General features: G+C 43.6%; 1 long non-coding RNA gene across 1 annotated transcript in view; it reads left to right on the top strand.

Annotated features, from left to right (window-relative positions):
• LOC120982135 overlaps positions 1 to 24,425 on the top strand; it is a 33,384-nt gene extending 8,959 nt beyond the window's left edge. The window contains exon 3 of the long non-coding RNA XR_005774851.1: positions 23,140 to 24,425. This is a non-coding gene — a long non-coding RNA (uncharacterized LOC120982135). The remainder of the gene's footprint in view (positions 1 to 23,139) is intronic.
• The last annotated feature ends 593 nt before the right edge of the window (positions 24,426 to 25,018 follow it).

Here is a 25,018-nt window from a genome sequence, read left to right as displayed (position 1 = left end):
TTTTCCATTTTGAAGGAATGCTAATTTGAACACCTTTCCCATAAACCCAAAGTGGCATTGCCTGACCTACAATACTCTGCACACATACTATGCATACTAAGCACTCTCCGTAATGAAAAAGAATACCCTCCGGACAATACATAATGTTTCCCAGAAACCAAGAGTAGTGTACTGGTCTCTTTCACTGTCCCTTGAGTGTTTTTTGGAAAAATTCCTAGGAGTCCTAGTAGACCAGAGAGTGTTATATGCTAAATTTCAGGAGCATAATTGATTTGGGTCAGAAAAAATCTATAAAAAAATAAAATAATAAAATTGGTGAATCAAATCATTGATAAATAGATAGTTAAATATGATATGGATAGATAGATAGAAATATTGATAGATTGATAGATGGAAGATAGATAGATAATAAATAGATAGGTAGATAGACATGAGATAGATATTAGATGGATAGATAGATAGATAGATAGATAGATAGATAGATAGATAGATAGATAGATAGATAGATAGATAGATAGATAGATAATAGATAGATAGATAATAAATAGATAATAGATAGATAAATATAAATATTGATAGATAGACAAATAGTGCCGGCTGTGTTGTTTTATATAGCATACCATTAGGGCCCTACATTTGTGCTAAACTGCTGCACATTTACCAAGGGACTTAATACAATAAAAATGGTGTTACTTTCTCGTGCTAGGTTTTTACCTGCAGTCCTAAAAACAGGAAGATAGGTCCACACTTCCTATAGTTCAAACGTGCAAAAAGGAATATGAAGTATTAGGTCCGCGCTATACACTTAAGTAGAAGCTTGCACAGGTGGCTCCTTCACTTGATCTTCAGTTTATTTTGTCTTTTCTCACCACCTTTTCAATCTCTGTACCGACCAGCAGTGAGCATATATTCATCTCCTCCACAGTATATAGATTGCCCAGCGGCCACCGCTTTCATGCACTCCTCACCTGATGGAAGCAGTCAGCAGGACTCTGGAAGCTTCTGATGTCCTCTTCTAATGGAAAGTGAAGGGAGCCATCAGTAGGAGCAGAGGAAGAAGTGCTGGTGCCAGGAGCTTCTACCACCCTGCAGTAGCGCGGACCTAATACTTTATATTCCTTTTTGCACATTTATCAAGGGAGATTAATTCTCGGGGAGAGCCAGAAAATCCAGTTTCATATATCACAGTGCCTTACACAAATATATAAATCACCTTTTTTAGGCCTCTTTCACACTGGCGTGTGCGCCCCGTGGCCGTGCTGCGGCCCGCAAAATGCGGGCCGCAATGCACGAGCACAGTTCGTGGGGCAGCCGCAGAGGATCGCAGACCCATTCACTTGAATGCGTCCGCGATCCGGCCGTTTCCGCAAAAAGATAGGACATGTTCTATCTCTTTGCGGAACGGAAGTACGGGACGAAACCCCACGGAAGCACTTCGTAGTGCTTCCGTAGGGTTCCGTTCCGTGCTTCCGTTCCGCACCATTCCGCATCTCTGGATTTGCGGACCCATTGAAGTGAAAGGGTCCACATCCGTGATTCGGAATGCCCACGGAACGGCACCCGTGTATTGCGGATCCGTGTGAAAAGAAGCCTTATTGTGTATCTTCATAGGGATCATAGGAATGTTGTGTGCAACTGAAGCACCATTCTTATGAATGAAGACATGTACACATAGGATGTGAACATTTCTATAGAAGGTGATATCACACAGTGTCCCAGTGACCAGCACTAAACTTGCCAAAGACGGACACTTACAGCATTAAGGCTATTTTTTTCCTTTTTTTTTGACGATCTGAATACTGTTGTTCTGTTGGGTTCTGTCAGCTGTTTTTACTTCACATTTGATACGTTCCAGTGACTTTATCTTTAAAGGGAACCTTGACGTCTGAGCTCACTGACTCGTCTCTCGATCTGTTCACAATTACTATCTCACTCAATTACTATTTCACTCGATTGAAGCAGCGTTGCCAGCGACCTAACCGCCATCTGCCCGCTGTATCTCTTTCTCTGTGTCACCGAGCCAACCAGGCTGAATTCGGTCCATTTTGCAGGATTTAGTAATCAGCACCAGATGTAAGAAACAGTTGGAGAAAAAAAAATAGTGCCATGTCTGGAACGCAGAGTTCTAATCCCTATCCATGTATGTTTTGTACTTCACTTTTCAAAAGAAATGTGCATTATAATGTACTAATATTTGACTGGCGTAGATTTTACAGTCTCTGCAATTCTAAAACCTTTTAAGAAAGTCTTAGAATTGTGTGGGAAATACTTGCACTTTTATTTATGCAACATCGGATGACTACAGTTTAGGAGAAAGGAAAAGAAAAACATTAATATTTCTTTTTTTTCTTCTATTCTTCTATTTTTACAGTGCTTTGAAAAAGTGGTGTTTTTGTTGCACTTCAACCGGGACTAAAAACAGATTTTAGAAGAGATGCGTCAATAGGTTCTAAAATTCGGGAATTCGACAGGAAATTTATTTGTAGGTTTACATCGTTAATACGGTTGAAAAAAGACATATGTAAGTCCATCAAGTTCAGCCAAGGGATAGGATAGAAGTTCAACCAAGGGATAGGTGGGGACGTGAATCCTAGAAGTTTAGGTTCGAAAGATTTCTGATTTGTTTCAGGAGAATAGGAAAAAGAGAGAGAGATTTCTCCAGGCGATCAGGGTACTTCTGATTCTGTTTGAATTTATTCAGATATTTGCTCGTCCTTAGATTTTAGTTTATATTTTATGTCATGGACCTGACGAAATTGTCCACATTGTTAAAATGGAATAAAAGAAAATACATAGTTTAGAAAATAAAAAAATAAAAACTGAAACATTGTGGGTACATATGTGTTCACCCCCTTTGTTATGAAAGCCCTTAATAAGGTCAGGTCCAATCTATTAACTTCTGGTGTGACATAAGGACCCCCTGTGTGCAAAGTGTCACATGACCAGTCACCAGGAGTGCACCACCAATGAGGCCAGGTGAGGCGATCGCCTCAAGCAGCACCAGGAAGGGGCAAGAGGGGGGCAGTGGGGTTAAGTTTAGAAATTGGCATTGGGGAGGCGCCATTTCAGTTTTCGCCTCAGGGAGCAGAAAGGCTAGGTGCACCCCTGCCAGTCACATGGTGTGAGTGTAAATACACCGGTTCTGAAAGGTACCCGAGTCTTCAACACTACTAAGCAAGCAACATGAAGACCAAGGAGCTCTCCATACCAAAACTAATCCAATGGAAAATCGGTGGCATGAGATGTAGACTGCTGTGCACTAGTGTTGATCGAGCACCAAAGTGCTCGAGTGTTCGGGTGCTCGGGTCAAACACCTCAGGATACCCGAACACAATGGAAGTCAATGGGAAAACCCGAGCATTAAACCAGGCACCCCCTACTCTGATAAGGGCCTGCTGGTAAGCTGAATCTAAAACATTATATGCGAGGGCCTGCAGCTGAGCTGACCCTCTAAAAGATTGTAGATGAGGGCCTGCTGGTGAGCTGACCATCTAAAACATTATATGCGAGGGCTGTCAGGTGAGCTGACCCTCTACAACATTAGGAGTGAGGGCAGACTAATAAGCATGTTGATATGATGGAAGAGGAGGAGGAGGACGAGAAATGGAAGATTAAACCATATACCCTTTTTTGCGTTCGAAGGGGTACATGGGAATACACTGTATTCAGTACATTATAAAAAACACATTTAAAGTGCCTTTATGTTCAGCCGCTTTCCTCTGGTGGAGTCGAGAAGTCTGGGGCAATCCAGGCCTTGTTCATTTTTATAAGAGTCAACCTGTCAGCATTTTCACTTGACAGGCGGATGCGCTTATCAGTTATTATGCCCCCAGCAGAACTAAATACCCGCTCTGACAAAACGCTGTTGGCAGGGCAGGCCAGCACCTCCAAGGCGTAGAGCACCAGTTTGTGCCACGTGTCCAGCTTGGACACCCTGTAGTTATAAGGCACAGAGGGATCACTGAGGATGCTGACACTGTCTGTTACGTACTCCTTCACCATCTTCCAAAACTTTTATTTCCTTGTGACACTAGGCCGCGCATCAGGGTGAGGGTGCTGGCGGGGTGTCATAAAACTGTCACAGGCCTTGGATAGTGTTGCCTTGCCTCTGTTGGAACTGCTGTGTGTTCCTCTCATTTCCCCTCCTTGGTTGCCCAAGGAACTACGTACTCTGCTGCCAGCGTTGTCAGCTGGTAATTTTTGGAGCAATTTTTCCACAAGGACCTTCTGGTATTACATCATTTTGCTCATCCTCTCCGCCACAGGAAAGAGAGATGAGAAGTTCTCTTTGTAGCGGGGGTCGAGAAGGGTGATCAACTAGTAATCGGTGTTGGCCAAAATGCGTACAACGCGAGGGTCACGGGGTAGGCAGCCTAACATAAAGTCCCAACAGGCAAGACTTCGCTGTCGTCATCAGGTGGATGACTCTGAATCTCCTCATCCTCTTACTCCTCTTATGCCCATCCACACTGAACAGATGGAATTAAACTTCCATACGTACTACCCTCTGTAGTGGAGGCAACTGTTTCCTGCTCCTCCTCCTCTTTATCCAATTTGCGCTGAGAAGATGAACTGAGGGTGGTCTGGCTATCACCCTGTCTAATGTCTTCCACCATTTCCCAGTGAGCGTTTGAGTAGACACTGAAGCGGGATGGTTACGCTGATAATAGCGTTATCGCCGCTCACCATCTGTGTTGATTTCTCAAAGTTTCTTAAAACCTCACACAGGTCAGACATCTATGCACTCTCCTATTGTCACCGCCAGCTCTCTGAGAAGCTCTGGCAGACGTTCTTCTGTACCTCTTGCATGATCTTCTTTGTTTTGGTTTCACTTTGTCATCTCTTTTTCTTCTCCCAGCTGTCATCTATTTACACTGATTGCCTCCCTTTATCTTCCCTCCCATACTGCCTCACTTTGCAGTTTATACTACTTCCTGGATTGTGTTCACTGCTAGAGGCTGCAACTGCTGGTTCCTCAGATAAGTCTTTTCCCTTTATTTGTGTTTCCGTGCTGGCTTGATTCTAGGTGACCCTGACTCCCTCCGTATTAAGTGCAGGGAGCCTGTGGTCATGTCCCCTCACTATTATAGGATTTTCAGGTGTCACACAGTCTAGGTACGAAGGCATGCAATCGTCTATCATAAAGATCTTTGCATGGGCATAGCAGTCAGGGAGAGCTCTAGGGGTTTTATAGGGCTCACCCATATGTTCCTTAGTTTGGGATCAAGTCAGTCGGATGTTTATTTATAACTTCCAGTTTTCTGCAACACCATCCGTGACACCTCGCTTGTGAAGAGCAGAAGCTGACTGGAAAGGCAGCTGGTATTCCACTACTGCCCTCTGCTGCTCACAAAGCCTGGCCAACATGTGGAACGTGGAGTTCCAGCGCATGCTCGCGTCGCACAACAGTCGTTGAGCTGGCAATTGTAAGCGCTGCTGCAGCATTGACAGACAGGCGGAAGCTGTCGATGATTTGCGGAAATGGGCACACATGCGGTGCACCTTCACCAGTAGATCAGGCAAATTGGGGTAGGTTTTAAGAAACCGTTGAACCACTAAGTTGAAGATGTGGGCTAAGCATGGTATGTGTGAGCTTCCCGAGGTCCAAAGCACAACCAGTAATTGGTGTTGTCCAAAATGCGTAAAATGCATGAGTCACTGAAAAAGCAGCCTAACATAAAGTCTGCCATGTGTGACAGAGTCCCAACAGGAAGACTTTGCTGTCGTCATCAGGAGGATGACTCTCAATCTCCTCATCCTTTTCCCCCTCTTATGCCCATCCACACTGAACAGATGGAATTAAACTTCCATGTGTACTACCCTCTGAGGGTGGTCTGGCTATCTCCTTGTGTAATGTCTTCCCCCATTTCCACCTCTTTCACATGCAAAGCATCCGCCTTAATTGTGAGCAGCGAGCGTTTGATTAGACACAGAAGTGGGATGGTTACACTGATAATAGAGTTATCGCCGCTCACCATCTGTGTTGATTCCTCAAAGTTGCGTAAAACCTCACAGAGGTCAGACTTCAATGCTCACTCATCGCTTGTGAAGAGCAGAAGCTGACTGGAAAGGCGATGACCATGTTGCAGCTGGTATTCCACTACTGCCCTCTGCTGCTCACAAAGCCTGGCCAACATGTGGAACGTGGAGTTCCAGTGCGTGCTCACGTCACACAACAGTCGGTGATCTGGCAATTGCAAGCGCTGCTACAGCGCTGACAGACCGGCGGAAGCTGTCGATGTCTTGTGGAAATGGGCACACACGCGGCGCACCTTCACCAGTAGCTCAGGCAAATTGGGGTCGATTTTGAGAAACCACTGAACCACTAGGTTGAACACGTGGGCTAGGCATGGTATGTGTGTGAGCTTGCCGAGCTCCAAAGCTGCCACCAAGTTACGGCCATTATCAGACACAACCATGCCTGGTTCTAGGTTGAGTGGCGAGAGCGACAGCTCAGTCTGGTCTCTTATCCCCTGCCACAGCTCTGCGGTGGTATGCTGTTTGTCACCTAAGCAGATCAGTTTAAGCATGGCCTGTTGACGCTTTCCGACTGCAATGCTACACTGCTTCCAGCTACCAACTGATGGCTGACTGGTGCTGCAAGAGAATAATTCGGAGGTGGAAGTGGAGGAGGAGGCAGAGGAGAAGAAGTGGGGGTTGGAGCCACTAACGTAGGTGGTGGCGGAAACCCTGATGGAATTAGGGCCTGCAATCCTTGGCATCGGTAGCACCTGTGCCATCCCAGGGTACAACTCGCTCCTGGCCTCCACAACATTCATCCAGTGTGCTGTCAGGGAAATGTAGCGTCCATGGCCACAAGCACTTGTCCATGTGTCAGTGGTTAAGTGAAACTTCCGAGTAACTGCGTTGGTCAGGGCACGGTTGATGTTATGGGACACATGCTGATGTAAGGCAGGCATGGCACACCATGAAAAATAGTGGCGACTGGGGACTGCGTAACGATGGACAGCCACCAAAATCAGGCTGCGGAAAGCCTCAGTGTCTACAAGCCTAAATGGCAACATTTCCAGGGCCTGTAATTTGGAAAGCTGCGCATTTAGTGCTATGGCGTGTGGATGGCTGACTGGGTATTTGCGCTTGCGTTCAAATGCCTGGGGTAAGGACATTTGTACACTGTGCTGGAACACGGAAGTGGATGTGGTCGTTGATTGTGCTTGCGAAGGTCCAGGTGCAGGGCGGGAGGCATCCGGGCCTGCGCCTTCGACAGGGGATTGGCCAGCACGTTAAATAGGGAAAGTGGAGGCAGTGGTGTGATCCTCAGACACAGACTTTGGACCCAGGCGTTCGGCCCACCTATTACGGTACTTTAATGCCATGTGGCGCATCATGCTGGTGGTGGTGAGGTTTCTAGTGTTCACGCCCCTGCTCATTTTTGTATGGCACAGGTTGCAAATTACAATTCTTTTGTCGTCCGCACTTTCCTCAAAAAAGCACCATTCTGCGGAACACCTACTCCTTGGCAAGGGAGATTTCCGCAAGGGTGTGCTCTGTGGAACAGTTGCGGGCCTGTTTGGTGTGGCCCGCCTTCCCCCTTTTGTCACCTTACTGCCTCTTCCAACCAGTTGCGGTGCTGCAGATCCCTCCCCCTCTGTACTGCTGTCCTCGCTCGGCTTGCCACCTTCCCAGGTTGGGTCAGTGACTTCATCTTCCAGCACCTACTCTACCACTTCCTCACTCTTATCATCCTCCCGACTTGTTGATCTAATAACAACTTCAGTTACTGAGAACTGTGTCTCATCCTCATCATGAACCTATTGAGACACTAATTGCTGTTGACTTATTGGCAACTGTGTCTTATGTGTCTTATCATCATCATCCACCTCGTGAAACACTAATTGCCGTTCCCCACTGTCATCTTCTTGTGACTGTGGATGCTCCAGAGTTTGGGAATCAGGTCACAAGATCTCATGTCCCTCTTTAAACGTACTTGGCAAGAGGCCCAAATGAAGGAATGTGTGGGATCACTTGTTTGCCAAGACTCTCAATGGTGGGTGGGAGGAGTATCAGGGTGAGGATTCTGTTGACCAGACTCTTGGCTATTGAGACTGGACTTTGTGGAAGACAGGGTGGTGCTTAACTGACTGGAAGCATTATCTGCTGCAATCTAACTGAACACCTGGTCGCACTGGTCTGACTTTGAGAGTTGTTTCCTGCACCGCCCTGCAAACTGGGACATGAAGCTAGGCATCATGGATGAGTGTGTTTCTTGTGCTCTGGCAGCAGGCACAGTTTCACCGTGCCCAGGGCCATGGCCTCTGCGTGCACCATCAGCATCACGGCCACTTCCCTGTCCCTTACTTCTCGCCTTCTTCATATTAAATGTTATATATGCTTGAAAGTATGTCACACATACAGTAGCGTAGGATTTGTAAGTGTATGCATAAAACAATTAAAACAGGTATTTGGGATACACACACGTTACACAGGAGAAATACCACAGATAATGTCTCTGATGTCACCAGCGGCTAATATAAAATTACAGGGAATGTCACAGGTATTTTGGATGTGAAAACGTTACACAGAAGATGTAGTGCAGATAATGTCACTGTCCGCAGCGGACACCGTCAACAGAAAAAGTACACTGGGTGTCACTGATATTTTTGGGATACGCACACATTACACATGAGATGTAGCGCAGCTAATGTCACTGTCGGTTGCGGACACCGTCTACGGAAAAAGTACACTGGATATTACTGATATTTTTGGATGTGCACACGTTACACAAGAGATGTAGCGCAGCTAATGTCAATGTCCGCAGCGGACACCGTCTACGGGAAAAGTACACTGGATGTCACTGATATTTTTGGGATGTGCACACGTTACACAGGAGATGTAGCGCAGATAATGTCGCTGTCTGCAGCGGCCTAACTACTGCACGCTATTCAGTGCAGGATTCACAAAAAAATATATATTGCTGCCACATGCAACAGTCCTTAAAAGGACTTTTGGGTCTGTAAAGTTTTAGCAATTTAGCGCAGGTTGCGTAGCAGCCAACAAATGTTGGTGGGAGGAGACTGAGTATTGCACTCGAGCACATGCGGAATACCGCCATGTGACGAGCATCGACACTGGCGTTTGGTCGAGCATGCTCAATCAACACTACTGTGCACCAATGCAAACCATCTAACATGAAAGCATCGTAGCAGTCTTGGCTAGAGGAGCACAAATCCCATTGTCTAACCTAACAAATAGGACACAAAGCTACAGACTTGCAAGATGCCTCCACAAAGCACTGACTCTAAGAATGTGAACACTACTTCTATATTACATATATGTGTCTTTATCTTAAAGTCATTAATAGCATATCACTAGAATTTGCCATCATTGTCAGATAGGTGAGGGTCCCACCTTTGGGATCCACTCCTATGTCCAGAATGGACCACCTGAAATGAATGAGAGCATACAGCGCAAGAGCAACCACCTTCAGCCACCACTCTAGGACTGCCGGAGACAAGGAAGCCAGTCAGGGTGGCCGCGCATGTATGGTGTGCTCTCTTTCACTTTGAGGACCCCTATTCTGGAGATGGGAGTGGGTCTCAGAGGTAAAACCTACGCCTATCTGATATGAATGGCATATCCTAACAATATGTCATCAATTTCTGAGATGGGAATACTCCTTTAATTATTGTTTGCGTCACAGTAAAAAAAAAAATGCATTTTCAAAATGGTAGACATACGGTATATATATATAAAAACAAGCAAATAACATTAGATTATACAAACTTTGCTTTTGTAAATTAAGCATTGCTAAAATAATGCTCCAGTTGTAAGATTTTTTTTTTTTACTTCATTATAATGGTGCCTCCTGGTGTTCAATCAGTTCCATCCTTCAACTGACACCAGGCGCATCTACTTTAAGAAGCTATGACGGTTACAGGGAGAGAGTGGCAGCAGAAATGACACACCTCCGGAGCTGTGATAGGAAGAGAGCTGCAGCAAAAAGGACACACCCCTTTGAACAGAATGGAGCAGATAACTTGGAACAATGAATGGGAAGATCTCTGGATCCAGGTGAGGTACAGGGCTGGTTCTAACTTTGTTAAAGAGAGATTGTCATGTATTATATGATATCTGAGTTTAATTTTTTTACATCAATTTTGCAGGGACACACCCCCAATTTCTGATTAACAAGTTGAATACCAGTAGTTATTAGGCGACAGCTATAAACTGCAATATAAACCAGTCTAAGGAGTGCCTGCGAGCTACAGACGAGCTTAGAATGTATTCTAATTTTGCAACCAATATCTTATTACTACAAAGCAGTGAAAATAAGGGTTGATATAGCTTTACACTCCTCCTATTGTTTTGTGTACAGCTCCTTCCTGTACAGACCTATGGTAAGAGACTCCGAGCAGACCCTGTGTGTAGTCTGTTCCCGCAGTGATATATAAATTCAGTCCCTCTGCCCTCTAACCCACAGGCAGTAGAGATGGGGCTGACACTAGCACCTTGCACCACAGTGCTAGGAATAGGAATTTGATAATTAGCATTAGTTCCTCGTAGGAGATGAACTTTCAGTTCTCCTGTTTTATATTGTGTTTGTACATTTTGTTTTCTTTGGAGGCATGAAATGGAATTGGCCCTTCTGTCTTTCTTGCCAATGTTTAGGCGCACGGGTTGCCAAGAAACCTTTCACAACAGGAAGATTTAGTAGAACAGTTTTGTTACTGCAAACACAAAGAAAACAAGCAAATAGATTTCTGAATATATTTATGATTAATGAATATCCGGGAATATTCTCAATGTTTATTTGGAGTTGTAATTTCATTGTGGAACGTGTTTGTAATCTCCAAGACTCTAGAAGGTTCTAGTTTGGATCTTGGAGACCAATTGAAATACAGGTGCATATACCAGCCTTCCATTATTCCCAAACCCATGAAGAGAGGGGGGTTAAAACTCACATATGAAACATCAGTCTTAATCTGAAGAGGTGCAAAAAAATATATAAAATACTCTCATGTACCAGAAAACTGGCATGTAGCCATTGATGAACTGATACGTTTCTCTAAAACTGTTTGCAAAATTCAACAGTGCAATATGCTTGGCAACAAAGACAGCTCGATTGCACCTGCTCAGCAATTTTGGAACTACTATGTAGATACAATGTTGTCTATGACCACCACAGATTCAAATCAACCAATCAAAGTATGGATTTCACATGATCTAATTGACTTAGTGTTTGTAGGTGGTTTATACTACACTGCTCAAGAAAATAAAGGGAACACTTAAACAACACAATATAACCCCAAGTCAATCACACTTCTGTGAAATCAAACTGTCCACTTAGGAAGCAACACTGAGTGACAATCAATTTCACATGCTGTTGTGAAAATGGGATAGACAACAGGTGGAAATTATAGGCAATTAGCAAGACACCCCCAATAAAGGAGTGGTTCTGCAGGTGGTGACCTGACCACTTCTCAGTTCCTATGCTTCCTGGCTGATGTTTTGGTCACTTTTGAATGCTGGTGGTGCTTTCACTCTAGTGGTAGCATATGACGAAGTCTATAACCCACACGAATGGCTCAGGTAGTGCAGCTTATCCAGGATGGCACACCAATGCGAGCTGTGGCAAGAAGGTTTGCTGTGTCTGTCAGCGTAGTGTCCAGAGCATGGAGGAGCTACCAGGAGACAGGCCAGTACATCAGGAGACGTGGAGGAGGCTGTAGGAGGGCAACAACCCAGCAGCAGGACCGCTACCTCAACCTTTGTGCAAGGAGGAACAGGAAGAGCACTGCCAGAGCCCTGCAAAATGACCTCCAGCAGGCCATAAATGTGCATGTGTCTGCTCAAACAGTCAGAAACAGACTCCATGAGGGTGATATGAGGGCCCGACGTCCACAGGTGGGGGTTGTGCTTACAGCCCAACACCGTGCAGGACGTTTGGCATTTGCCAAAGAACACCAAGATTGGCAAATTCGCCACTGGCGCCCTGTGCTCTTCACAGATGAAAGCAGGTTCACACTGAATGTTCTGCTGCCTGCAACATCCTCCAGCATGACCGGTTTGGCATTGGGTCAGTAATGGTGTGGGGTGGCATTTCTTTGGAGGGCCGCACAACCCTCCATGTGCTCGCCAGAGGTAGCCTGACTGCCATTAGGTACCGAGATGAGATCCTCAGACCCCTTTTCAGACCATATGCTGGTGCGGTTGTCCCTGGGTTCCTCCTAATGCAAGACAATGCTAGACATCATGTGGCTGGAGTGTATCAGCAGTTCCTGCAAGACGAAGGCATTGATGCTATGGACTGGCCCGCCTGTTCCCCAGACCTGAATCCAATTGAGCACATCTGGGACATCATGTCTCGCTCTATCCACCAACGTCACGTTGCACCACAGACTGTCCAGGAGTTGGCAGATGCTTTAGTCCAGGTCTGGGAGGAGATCCCTCAGGAGACCGTCCGCCACCTCATCAGGAGCATGCACAGGCGTTGTAGGGAGGTCATACAGGCACACACTACTGAGCCTCATTTTGACTTGTTTTAAGGACATTATATCAAAGTTGGATCAGCCTGTAGTGTGTTTTTCCACTTTAATTTTGAGTGTGACTCCAAATCCAGACCTCCATGGGTTGAAAAATTTGATTTCCATTTTTTTATTTTTGTGTGATTTTGTTGTCAGCACATTCAACTATGTAAAGAACAAAGTATTTCAGAAGAATATTTAATTAATTCAGATCTAGGATGTGTTATTTTTGTGTTCCCTTTATTTTTTTGAGCAGTGTATATGAGAATATCTTGTGCTGGCCCAATCTATGCAGCATTAAAACTTTCCTTTGATGGTCCCATCAATGCAACATGAGGATGTCTTGTGTTGGTCTATTACATATAGCTTGAAATGTGCTGCTCTGGTCCAAAGCATAAAGCATGAAAAGGCCCTGTGATGGTCCAGTCTATGCAGCATGTGAATGTGTGCTGGTACAGTCTACCCAGCATGAGAATGTTCTGCAACTGTCAAGTTCATGCAGCATGAGTATGTTCTGTGCTGGTCCAGTCCATGCAGCATGAAAGTATCTTTTCATGGCCCAGTCCACGTAATGTTAGGATGACCTGTGCTCTTCCATTCCATATAGAATGAAAATGCATGGTGTTGGTCCAACCCATACAGCGTAAATTTTTTTACTGTATTGGTCTAGTGCATGTAGCATGAGAATGCCCTGTGCAAACTCAGTCCATGCAACATGAGAATGTCCTTTACTGGTCCAGTACATGCAGCATGAGAATGTCCAGTACTGATCCAATGCATAAAGCATGAGAATGCCCTGCGATGGTCCAGTCTATGCAGCAAGTGAATGTGTGCTGGTATAGTCTACCCAGCACGAGAATGTTCTGCGATTGTCAAGTTCATGCAGCATGAGTATGTTCTGTGCTGGTCCAGTCCATGCAGCATGAAAGTATCTTTTCATGGCCCAGTCCATGTAATGTTAAGATGATCTGTGCCGTTTCATTCCATGCAGCATAAAAATGCATGGTGTTGGTCCAATCCATATATCATGAAAATGTACTATATTGGTCCAGTGTATGTAGAATTAGAATGCCCTGTGCAAACTCAGTCCATGCAACACGAGAATGTCCTGTGCTGGTTCAGTACATATAGAATGAGAATGTCCAGTGATGATCCAGTCTATTTAGCATAAGAATGTTCTGTAATGGTCCAGTCTGTGCAGCCTGTGAATGTCCTGTGTTGATCCAATCCATGCAGCATGAGGGTGTTCTATGATGATCAAGTCTATATAGCATGAAAATGTCTATGGTGGCCCAGTTTATGCAGTAGGAAAATTTGTTGTGTTGGTCCATGAAGCAAATGCCTTATGCTGGTCCAGGGCATACAGCATGAGAACGCCCTGTGATTGTTCAGTTTCTGCAGCATGAGTTTGTGATTGTCCAGACCATGTAGCATAATAATATCCTGTGTTAGTCCATGTATGAAAATATCCTGATCTTGTTCAGACCAAGAGGTTAGGAACAAGGCAATGAGCCAGAAGCTAAAGAAGTAGCAGGCAGATTACATTAGAGGGTAAGCCAATAGACCAGGTCAGTAACAGGATCAAGGTCAAGGAACAATATGAATTACAATAACAGCACTACAGCTAATAGACAGGAGCCAGGAAGGATAGCACCTTACTCAAGAGGTGAGGTCCCAATGCCAGGTCCTAGTTTAAATAGATGTGTGGCAGTGGCGTACATAGAGAAGTAAAAGCTCCATAACAAGAATCAAGGCCCCACACACAGGACAGAAGGGTTTCTGCCTAAACCCTTTTTAATGACCATTGGGCCATTTTTCCACTGCCTCGTTTGCTAAAAGTTGCTCCTTTAGAGGGTAGAGTTCTGATTAAGTTTTCACCTCCAGTAGAAGAGGAGATAATCCCAACTGAGACTGGGCCCCCTCTTGCCCTGGGCCCCATAGCAGTCGCTTAGTCTACTGCTACGGTAGTTATGCCCCTGATGTGTGGGCCTGACATCTTCTAAAAGTGCCAGTCACCTTGGCATCGAGATGCATTAGAGAACAGATCTAAAGTCCCATTCTCTAATGTAAGAAATGAAGGGGTGGGGGCCAAGCAACATAACCCACCTCAACGAGTAAAAATGACTGCCACCACAAGCATGAACCTTAAGCTAGTGAGTAAAAAGCCCTCTAGCTAGAGATACTGTTATTAACCTCTTGACCACCTGAGATACGGTTTATTAAACTACAGGCTCATCAGACATTTTATTAAAGCCATTCAGCTACCACTGTGGGACATTATCAAACAATTGAAGCCCATGAAATGCAACTGGATAACCAAGAGTGGCTACAGAAGAAATTGTGGATTTGGTCAATCCAACATGAATTATAAAACTTTGGGTCATCAGGGAAAGGAACACTTAAACTGTTGGAGCCTGAGGGAGCCCAAAAAGTCTCTTTGCCTCTTGCGAGTAGAGCTTAAATACTTCAAATGATATGGGATAGGTAAGGGCCAGCATTTAGATTTTGCATTGGTGTCCAGAACCTTTGAGTAATGCCTCTCATTAGTGGTGATATGCAGAGGCAGAGGTACTATAGCAACCCGAAATCATAATGTCCCCGGTAGGGTTCTAAAAGTTCTGATTGAAATAATTGATTGATTTCTTCTCAGTTATTTCCTTGCTATTTTTTTTAAATACATTTGCATTTTGATACATTGGGCTCTCACTCTTAACAAATGCTAAACTCTGAGAGGTTCAATGAGGTCGCCTAGAATAATTACAATTACAGCTCGACAATTTTCCTTCAGTCTTCTCTCGGAAAAAGGTATTAATGTGTAGATTTGAAAATAATGGAAAAAGATTCAGGCAATATAGCTATTTTAACAGGTCATCAAGTTTTGTGTATTAGTTGAGCAGAATTAAACTTGTAAATTCTCATTAGTTTTACAATATCCTAAGCAGAGGCTGATGCTTGAAATGACCAATAAAGAAAAAATTGTCATAATTCGTTTTATAATCCTCTTTTTCGTATATTTACCCCTCCCCCCCCCCCCCCCACTGAATAAGACTTGAATTTGTGAATGGCTTAGAATTTGTTTATTCTCTATCATTAGACTTTCCCTGTTCTCTAATACTTGTGGAGCCCTATGCAGGTTCACAATGATCCTCCAGTCAATGGAGCCTATCTGTCACCGCCAGTTCTGTGAGAAGGTCTGGCAGACGTCCTTCTCTACCTCTTGCATGACGTTCTTTGTTTTGGTTTCACTTTGTCATCTCCTTTCCTTCTCCCAGGTGTCACTTATTTAGACTAATCGTCTCCCTTTATATTCCCTCCCATACTGCCTCACTTTGCGGTTTATACTACTTCCTGGATGAAGTGTTCACTGCTGGAGGCTGCTGCTGCTGTTTGCTCAGATAAGTCTTTTTATGTATTGTGTTTCCTTGCTGGCTTGATTCTAGGTGACCCTGACTCCGTCCGTATTAAGTGCAGGGAGCCGGTGGTCGTGTCCCCTCACTATTATAGGGTTTTAAGGTGTCACACAGTCTTAGGTATGTGGGCATGCAATTGTCTACCATTGAGACCATTGCATGGGCATAGCAGTCAGGGAGAGCTGTTAGGGTTTTTAGGGCTCACCTATATGCTCCTTAGTTTGGGATCAAGCCAGTCGGACGTTTATTCATAAGTTCCAGCTATCTGCAACATCATCCGTGACACTATCTGAGCGACTGGTGGCGCCCAACAAAACTTTGAAGGGGTTTTCTCAAAAGTGACAATGACTTTCAAAATGCAGGTGCCAGGGCAATCAGCTGATCACCCTGGTTTCGGCAGATTTTGCCAAGGAAAGCCAAAGCCAGCCCGGTAGACCCTACTACATAAGGCCAATATGCCCTAATAGAGCATGTAGACTGAGGACGCGTAGAGATGTCGCGAATTTAAAATTTTCCGTTTGCGACATCTCGCGATGCATGCTGTCTGACTGTGCCACTAGCTCCTTGCGACGACCTCCCCATGCTTGCAACTCGTCTCCTCCTCCTCTCTGTCTCCCCATCTGAACTTTCCCCCTGTTCTCCTTCTCTTCGAGCAGGCACCCACGTGACATCCACGGACACATTGTCATCATCAACCGCTTCATTTGTATCTGACAACTCAGCAAAGGAAGCAGCAGCGGGTACAACATCATCATCATCACACCGTACATCCATGTGTGTAATTCTGCCTGACTAAGACATATCCCTGTTATCTACATCCTCTGGCAATAATGGTTGCGCATCACTCATTTCTTCCAACTGATGTGTAAATAACTCCTCTGACAGATCAAGTGAAGCAGCTGTGGTGCTAGTGTTGGTGGTGGCGGCAGGCGGGCGAGTGGTAACTTGAAAGGTGCCCGAAGCTTAGCTGGAGGAGGATGGTGCGTCAAGGTTCCGAGCGGAAGCTGTAGAAGATTGGGTGTCCTGTGTTAGCCAGTCAACTATGTCCTCAGAACTTTTCGAGTTCAGGGTACGTGGCCTCTGAACACTGGGCATTATTCTAGGGCCAAAGGGAATCACAGCACAGTATTTTTTATTTTTTTTATGTAATCTACTGTGACACCAGATATGAGTTGCGCTGGTGACAATATGCACTTGCAGGGCCTGAAACACACACACGCGTGCAGCAACTGACTGCTATTTATTCACAGTCAAAATTGAAGTTTTTCTTTAAATGTAATCTAATGTGACACCAGATATGAGATGCGCTGGTGACACTATGCACTTGCAGGGCCTGAAACACACACACGCGTGCGGGCAACTGACTGCTATTTATTTAAAAAGGGCTTTTTGGGGTGCTGTCCTTACAGCAGAGATCAGATGAGTCCTTCAGAACTGTAGTGGACACTGAATACACTAGCCTAGCTATCGATTTCCCTATTAAATCAGCAACAGCTACACTGTCCCTCCTCTCACTAAGAATGCAGCTTCCAAATTAATCTAAAATGGATGCTGTCCAGGAGGTGGGAGGATCTGGGAGGGAGGGTATGATGCTGATTGGCTGGAATGTGTCTGCTGACTGTGAGGTACAGGGTCAAAGTTTATTCAATGATGACGAATAGGGGGCGGACCGAACATTGCATATGTTCGCCCGCAGCGGCGAACGCAAACAAGCGATGTTCGCCGGGAATTGTTCGCCGACGAATAGTTCGGGACATCTCTACTGGGGAGGTGTCTTCATGATATAACCATTTAATGACTGTCCATATTGAGGCAGAATACCAGTGGAAGAGCAGACTTTCAGAGGGTTCAAAATGTCCTCCCACACATACACCACTAAAGTTTGGCATGAAAGCTACTGGATAGAGTGTCATGTACTTAATTGCATTCTGTTGCCCACCCTATCTTCATTATCCCTAATGTATGATAGAGGTAGGGTGGGAAAAACCTAAACATATAAAAAAAACTTTTGCAATAGATATTCAATATTCCACTCCACTAAAGGCCCTTTAAGACATGAGTAGTTCTCAATGAAGTGGCCCACTGGCCACCCTACTCCATGTCTATAATAGGGTGATAAAGTCAGCTAGCTCCCGCTCTCCTATCTTTTCTCCATCACTTGACTCTTTGCTACTAGGGATGAGCAAACCCGAACTGCAAAGTTCGGGTTCGTACCAAACTTTGCAAATTCGGGTAGCCAGACCACAACCTGGACTTTTCACTGAAGTCCGGCTTCGGGTTCTCTGTTCGGGTGATTTTTAGTGTTGGGCGCGAAAATATTCGAATAGCGAAAATTAATCGCGAATATCGGCACTTTGAGAATTTGCAAATATTTTAAATATAGTTATATATATCCGTCGTTTCGAGTATTCTAGATTTTTTTTCCATCATTAACCTCCCTTCTTGCTTATGGGTCAATGAGAAGGCTGCAATGTCTTTGTCTGAGCTTAGCAACATCCCTAGCAACCAATAGGAAAGTTGCCTACCTTTTTACTATATAAGAACCTCCCCAGCAGCCCTTGTATGCAGTATTTTGCAGATCTGAGAGAGAGCAGTGTTATTGCTGTGCCCTCTGCTTTGCTTTGTCATTACATTAGATAGTTAGTTAGTTATATATATAATACAGATAGTTAGTGGGAGATAGTCAGTGTAGGTTAGATAGTAATATAGTGTAGCTGTCCATACATACATGCTACATACATAGTGCTGTGATGTCACAATTTCACAACAATAATTAGTGCAACAATCACTAATAAGTAATCCGACTTGTTAAAATGTGAAGTTGACCGTATTGCGTCAAAATATTTGCATCATTAGTGCCGGCTTCATAATTGCGAATATATTGGAGCACTCTAGCTGCATATAAAGCTATTGTAATGTTTTGCTGTGCCAGCCATTTTCTCCAGTCTCAGGAAACTTCTAGCGCGCATTATGCAAATATTACATTGCCAATTTTTCACGATCAAGAAAATAATTTTGAATTCGCGAATATATGACGAATATTCTTCCAAATATTTGCGAAATATTGCAAATTCGAATATTGCCCCTGTCGCTCATCACTAGTGATTTTATTATTTTCTGTTATGACATGGTTAGGAAAATAATAGCATTCGTAAGACAGAAAACAAGAAGTAACAAATAAAGATCCGACTGACTTGATCCCAAACTAAGGAACATATGGGTGAGCCCTATAAAAGCCCTAAAGCTCTCCCTGACTGCTCAGCCCATGCAAAGATCTCTATGATAGAAAATTGCATGTCCACGTACCTAGACTGAGTGACACCTAAAAACCCTATAATAGTGAGGGGACACGACCACCGGCTCCCTGCACTTAATACGGACGGAGTCAGGGTCACCTAGAATCAAGCCAACAGGAAAACACAAATAAAGGAATAGACTTATCTGAGGAACCAGCAGTTGCAACTTCTAACGGTGAGCACAATCCAGGAAGTAGTATAAACCGCAAGGTGAGGCAGTATGGGAGGGGATATAAAGGGAGGCAATCACTGCTAATAGATGACAGCTGGAAGAGGGAGAAGAGATGACAAAATGAAACCAAAACAAAAGAACATCATGCAAGAGGTACTGAAGAACGTCTTTCAGAACTTCTCAGAGATCTGGCGGTGACAAATGCAAAACTATATGGCCCTTTTTAGGGGTTAAAAAAACCACCTCATCCACTTGATTGCGCTACAGCAGCTTCTTCTATCTTTACTGAACAGGACCTGCCAAAGGACCTGCAATGTGCGAGATGACGTCACCGAGCTCTCCCACGTGGTGAGTCCGTCATCACAGGTTTCTTTTTCAATCCCTAAATGGCCATATTGTTTTGCATTCTGTATTCTGAATGCTATTATTTTCTGATATAATCACCCTATAAAGGAAAAAATAATAATGTAAAGTTTGGGTCCCCATTGACTTCAATGGGGTTCGGTGTCAAGTTCGGGTCCTGAACCCAAACTTTGACCTGAAGTTCAGCCGAACCAAACTTCCACGGGTTCACTCATAACTATTAACTACTATATATATATTTTTTTTCAATTCATAAATTGCATGGCGTCCTAATCTGCCACCTCACCGGTCTACCTTTTATTCCGACTCCGCACATTTTGGGAAAGATCTGTACTCATGTAGCAAAAAAGCTGTTTTAGGGTGAAATATTTCTGCACACAGACCATGGATCTTTACAATTCTCTAAGATAGCAGATATTTTTTGCATTATACAATTAGCTTGCAATGACATATTGATCCGCGCACAGTTCAAGGTATTTTGCCGGCAGCACACTCACGGAAAAGTGAAATCACAAAACACTACATCAATTAGATGGAATTTCTTTAGATATAAAAGGATGGATTCCCACATGTGTCATTTCAAAGACATAGCATATTCGATGGTACATTTGGATAGACTAAGATTGTTAATAATGAGGTGTAACCCAAACCCCCCCTCCTCCCAAATAATCCTCAAATAATCTGATGTTTATTAGCTCTTTATTTTTGTATATTGTTATTGTTTTATTTTTATTTACTAATTTTGTTTCAGTCTCATTTTTCTTATTTCGTTTTTATATTATCATCTAATTTTATGTAATTTTTATTTCAATCTTAGTATTTTATTTTAATTTATTAATTTCATTTTCTCCTCTCTTCTTCCTCCTTCTCCTCTCTCTTTCTTCTTCTCCTCCTCTTTCTTCATCTTTTCTCCTCCTCCTCCTTTTTCTTCCACTACTGCTCCTTTATCTTCTCTTCTTCTTCCTCTACTGCTCCTTTCTCTTCTTCGTCGTCTTCTTCCTCCTGTTCTTCTTCCTCTACTGCTCCTTTCTATTCCTATTTGTCTTTTTCATCCTCTTCTTCCACTACTGCTCCTTTCTCTTCTTCTTCTTCTTCTTCTTCTTCTTCTTCTTCTTTGTCGTCTTCTTCCTCCTCCTCCTTCTTCTTCTTCTTCCTCTACTGCTCCTTTCTATTGTTATTTGTCTTCTTCATCCTCTTCTTCTTCTATTGCTCCTTTCTATTCTTATTTGTCTTCTTCATCCTCTTCTTCCTCTACTGCTCCTTTCTATTCTTTGTCTTCTTTCTATTTTTTACTTTCTCTACTTCTCCTTCCTCTTCTTCTTCTTCTTCTTCTTCTTCTTCTTCTATGTCTTCTTCATCCTCTTTTTCCTCTCCTACTCATTTCTCTTCTTCATCCTCTTTTTCTCCTCTTTTATTTTTTATCCTCTAGTACCTGTAGTTACACCTGGCGGGTCCCCTTCAACTTCATTTTCTACAATTTATTTCCTTCCACAACATAGGTTTGTGCTTTTTTAGTTGAAGTAATAGGATAAGCCATATTTCAATGTCATTCATGGATTGGACACAGCACGGAGACTGCTCACTCAACTAAAACTGAGCACATCCGATAAGATCGTTATTCCTTCCGAAATCAAATAAAAGGGAAAAAAAAGGTGTCAATGGCACGGAAAATGAGTGCAGTGAATCCCATCTATTGGGACACAGCTTTAGAAGACCAAATAACCTGTTCTTGCTGGTGTCATATGCTAGTTTACCGGACCAGTACACTTGGTGACATTCAACGCAATCCTCTGTTCCCACTGCAATAAATGGGGTTGTGCAGGTCAATTAGAATTCATGACATCCTTTTTCCCCATACATCGAAAATAAAGGGAAACGCTGTTGTTTCTTGAAAAATGCAGGTAGATATATTCCCGATGTGTCTGTCCCTCTGACTCTACACAGTTTTAGGTCACTCTGTCTTGAAGCCAATATCCACTTGAGTGTTCACAGGCATTTAATAAAAAAGTCTCCTGTGATTCTCCGTCAAGCAATAAACGTGCAGCGGCTGGCAATATTTGAAGATAATGCAAGGCGTGGGGTTTAGCAAATATTAAATATTTCATATCCCTCAGATCTGTGGTGGTTTCAAGATGCAGTCACTTACTTTAGAAGTGATTGGGCATTGATGGGGACGTGGCTATGATTTTCTGCAAAAAAATGTCAATAACAGCATAGATTGGAGAATACGCATCTGGAATATCAGGGATTGGATATCCTGCAGTGAATGGAAGCTTATAAAAGACTACAGAGATTTTTGTGACTGCTGATCTGTGATTTATCTCACAGATGTGTGTACACTGATACATTGTAACAAACTCTCAGATGTGTTAACAAGATAGGGTTAAAGCAGGTGTCCCATCTTTGAATCTGATAGCAAGCAGAGGTCTTGAAAATGGCAAGATATTATGTGTACAGACTGATTTATAACTCGTCCGTCTATAACCAGCAGGCTGGAGGGACTGTCTTGAGAATGCCTGGCTCGCCAACTTTCTGAAAATGAGAGAGTAAAATACAAATCCAGATCCCAATTAAACTTCAATACGTCACTAACTTTTGAAAAAACCTTTGACATGTCATGGAGACATATCTAATGTTTAGATTGGTAGGGGTCTGAGCATTGAGACCCCCACTGATCCCTAGAACAAGAGGAGAGAAGCACACACATAGCCGATTGGCTTTTTTTTTTGTGCTACACAACGGACAACCTAAATAGTGCTATAACCAGCAGGCTGGAGGGACTCTCTTGAGGGTGGCTGGCTCACCAACTTTTCAATTTCCTGCTTATTTTGCTGCAGTATTTCGGGCATATAAGTGGGTAAAATACAAATCCAGATCCCAATTAAACCCCAATTTGTCTAAAATGGCTACTAACACTTTTGATACATCATAGAGACATACCAAAAGTGTAGATCATTCAGGGCCAGAGTGCGAGACCCCCACTGATCACTAGAACGAGGGGAGAGAAGCATGCACATAGCGTTCTCTTTATCCTCTCTGCATGAGACAAGCTCCATAGAAGTCTAGAGGTCCATCTCGATTCTATCCTCAGAAGCAAGGAGAGAGCGCTGCATGAGACGGTCTCTATAGAAGTCTATAGGCCTATCTCAATTTCATCTTCAGCAGTGAGGAGAGATCTTCTCTCCCCTCATTCTAGGGATCGTTTTGGTCTCAGACCTTCACAGATCTAAACTTTTGAAATATCTCTAGGACATATCAAAAGTTTTTTGAAAAGTTAGCCGCCCTTTAAGTCGCCTATACACTTTGAATAACAGTTACCAATTGTGACAAACACATCAATGCTCGGCTCATCCAAAGGTGTATGTTTATTTCAATAGGGAGAAGGGAATTAGCTAAAGCCAGACCCCCCATAGGTCTACCATTATGTTACAGTCTGGTGGCTCACCTGCCGATCCTAAGGAAATTGTCCGAGTTCTGTCTACTGTAGATGCTCTACCTCTATAACAAGACATTTTCATGGGTTCGCTCATGTCTATATACAGCTGTCCGTTCACCTCTGTACAGAAGTCTTGACTCAAAGCCTTTTGTCTTCTTTTTTTTTATTTTTTTTTGCTCAATTGCCTTGGACTGGCTTTGTATAGTTGTGTTATATATTTTCTTTGCTGCTTTTGTATTTTGTGTGAAAGAAAAGACACGACCATTCTCCCTGATAAACAATTTGGGATTTTTGTAAAGGTCATCTGTGCGTCCCGACACAATGAGACTGAGAGGCAGACAGTGCAGGAGAAGAATGCATGAACTAGCTGTCTTGCTGCCATCACCATGTTGTCTCTCCGTTGCTGAAAGGCACGTAACTCTGAACAGTCGCCTCTGAGGTTATTGAGCGTCGGCTTTGTTTGCTGCCATCGCAGTAACATCATATTCAGAAAAATCAGCCTATTACACTGGTGTCACCCACAAGGTCATGATATCAACTTGATATAACACATCATTACACATCAGTGTGCTCTAACACATAAAAAAGTATAAAACACGGTGGGTTTACACTTAAAGGCTAGGTACACCTTTGGGGGTATTTTATTTTTTTAATGATTGCATTCTACTCATTTTGGGCTAGAAATCACTCCCACACCCCCACCAATCCAAACTTCAAAGTGAAGAAGTTTTGGAAAAAGAAAGGTACCCTTTAAAGAAACTGGCTACCGTTTTTGAGTGGTTTGGCGAACCCCCTCCTGGCAATACCTTCAAAAGGGAAGCATGCTTACCTGCTCACCACTGCTATGTCTCAGCTCCTTCATTCTCCAGCCTTGGCTGCCTTGCTTGGGCCCCCCACTGTCAATATCCACTTTGACCTCACTCAGTCAGTAAATGTCTAGAGCGATGACCTTTCTTACTTGCATCACGTGACCAAAAGAAGAGCAGTCATTGGCTGCAGTGGAGGTAAAGTGGATGTTGACAGCAGGGGACCCAAGTAAAGCATCTGAGGCCCGGGAGTGAATAAACCAGGACCCATTGGTGGGTAGCAGGTACTGTAAGTTTCCCTTTTGAATATCTGGCCAAGAGAGGGGCTTGCCAAAACCCCCCAAAAGGTGGTCAACCCCTTTAAGGAGAAGAACAAAACTGCTGAAGGATATTGATAAATCCTTCCTATAGAGCATGATGATTTTATTCTGCATTCTTCTAGTTTATAATAAATAAGTTTTCCTGTTAATTACTGCTTCGGCATTAATCGCTTTCACTTCATTAAATGTTTGTTTGTTAATCAGACTGTTTGTATTCATAATGTAACCCGATTATGCAAACAACAAGGTGCTCTGCTGACAGACCTGTGTGCTGATAAGAGCTATTGACATTCTGGAAGACATTATTTACACTGGGAGGATTGAGGCTTGTACTGAATAAGAACAATGATTTTCATGTACGGAATCTTCCAGCTGACTACAATCATTACACTTACCGTATGGCAGCAACTCATTGATTTCAAGCTCTACCAATAGTCTGAAGGCCACCATATACATTGGGTTATTGTCGGCAGAACCCACCATTATTGGTGGGCCTGGCCAACAGTCTGAGGAGCTACCAACAGATGATGTCAGGGTAGATAATCACTGGGTGTGTTGAACTTCAATGCTCCATCCTTTTTTTCTCTAGGGAGAAAAGTCACCACTAGAGAAGCGACATTTTCCTCTCTTGCCATGGTCTATGTGGACTGCCAGGAGAATTAAGAAATTTAACCAACATTGTTTCCTATCATCAGAAAATAATTGGTGCATATGATCTATTTCACATTTG

The sequence above is a fragment of the Bufo bufo genome, chromosome 11 (assembly GCF_905171765.1).
Source record: "Bufo bufo chromosome 11, aBufBuf1.1, whole genome shotgun sequence".
NCBI classification, from domain to species: Eukaryota; Metazoa; Chordata; class Amphibia; order Anura; family Bufonidae; genus Bufo; species Bufo bufo.
This window is presented reverse-complemented; position numbering and strand designations above follow the sequence as displayed.